Source organism: Vigna radiata, chromosome 1 (assembly GCF_000741045.1).
Source record: "Vigna radiata var. radiata cultivar VC1973A chromosome 1, Vradiata_ver6, whole genome shotgun sequence".
Taxonomy (NCBI): Eukaryota; Viridiplantae; Streptophyta; class Magnoliopsida; order Fabales; family Fabaceae; genus Vigna; species Vigna radiata.
The window spans coordinates 22,118,312-22,120,336 of NC_028351.1; positions in this window are offsets into that span (position 1 = coordinate 22,118,312).

A 2,025-nucleotide genomic window follows, 5' to 3' on the forward strand; every position below is an offset into this window, starting at 1 on the left:
GAAGCCTGGGAAAGATTCAAAGCTTTATTGAGGAAATGTCCCAGTCATGGCTTTAGCTTGGAGATGCAAGTGCAAATCTTCTACAATGGTTTGCAACCTCATACAATGATGATACTTGATGCATCTTTTGGTGGGTCAATTCTATTAAGAACTGCTGATGAGGCCATTGCTGTTATTGAAAACATGGTGTCCACTGACATGCGGAGCCGACGTGGGAGGACTCAAGTTCAGAAAAGAGGAGTTTATGAACTTAATGCTCAAGATGCAATACTTGCATAAAACAAACTTCTTGCCCAACAGATGGAGGTCCTAACCCAAAATATGGCCAAGTTACCTCAGCAGTTGCAAGCAATGCAAAACCAAGCTCAACCACATCATCTAGTTATGAGATGCGATTTCTGTGGAGATAATCATCTTAATGGCCATTGTCAAGTTCCTAGTGGTTCCCAACCTGAAGAAATCAACTACATGGGGAACCAAGGAAGACAAAATTTCTTCAACAACACCTTCCCTAATCCTTCCAATCAAGGGTGGAGACAAAACTAGAAGAAACATTGCAGATGTTCATGCAACAGTCCATGCAAAACCAAAAGAATACCGATGCATCTATAAAGAATTTGGAAATGCAAGTTGGTCAGTTGGCCAAGCAATTGGCAAGTCAACAAAGTGGACAATTTTCTGCTAATACTCAAGCCAACCTTAAGGAAGAGTGTAATGTCATATTCACTAGAAGTGGAAAAGAGGTTGGGAGGAAAGGAGAAGAAAAAGAAAAGAAAGAAGAAGAAGAGAAGGAAAAGAATGAAGAAGAGAATCAAGGAGAAAAAGAAGTGGAAGAAGAGATTGTTGAAGGAGAAAAAGAAAATAAAGGAAAAGAAAAAGAGAAAAAGAAAAAAGAAAAAGAGGTTGTGAAACATCTTCCTTATCCCAAAATCCCCTCCAATAGAGAAAAGGAGAAACAATTGGCTCGATTCAAGCAAATATTCAACCAACTTGAGATCACTATGCCCTTGACCGAAGCACTACAACAAATTCCTACCTATGCAAAGTACATGAAGCAAATCCTCAACAAGAAGAAAAAGTATTTAGATGAGGAAACGATTGAAGTGTAGGGAAATTGCAGTGCCATTATGCAAAAGACTCTCCCTGCAAAATTTAAAGATCCGGAGAGTTTCACCATCCCATGCACCATTGGAAACCATGATATAGGGAAAGCTCTTATTGATTTAGGGGCTAGCATCAACCTGACGCCCCTATCTATGCTTAAAAAGATTGGTGGTCTTGAAGCCAAGCCAACAAGAATGATGCTTCAGTTGGCAGATAGGTCCATCAAATATCCTTATGGTGTGGTAGAAAACGTGGTGGTGAACATTGATAAGCTCCAATTGTCGGTGGACTTTGTTGTGATGGAAATGGAGGAAGATGTTGAGATACCACTCATCCTTGGAAGACCTTTCATGAAGACAGCTAAGGTTGTCATTCATATGGAAGAAGGAATACTGAAATTAAAAGACCAGGAGAGAGAGGTAACCTTTAATGTCTTCAGTGGTATACAGCCAAGTCAAGAGGAACAAACCAGCCTTGAAGCAACCGATGAATATCTATCTGTTACTAGTCTACCAAGGCAAGTTACTAAGTTGGCCAAGAAGAGTCTTAATTGTTTCTCCCCAAAAGGGAAAGAAGAGCAAGAAGATAAGGAAGAAAAACTAGTTCACCAAGATTCTGTTGTGGAAAATAATGAACCCAAACCTGGCAAACCAGTGAAGCTAAAGAACAAGGTATGGGTCATCAAGGCTATCAAGGCAAACACAATACTTGAAATTGAGGCTCCTTACTCTAGGAGAGTCAAGTTGGTTACTAGAAAGCTTTTGAGAATGTGTTGGTGTCATGAAAGGAGAAAGCACACCAACATCAAAGATCAAACTTGAGCATAANGGTGTCAAGCTAATGACGTTAAACAAGCGCTTACTGGGAGGCAACCCAGCTTTCTAACCTTCTCTTGTGTGTAATTTTGTTGTTTGAGTGTGT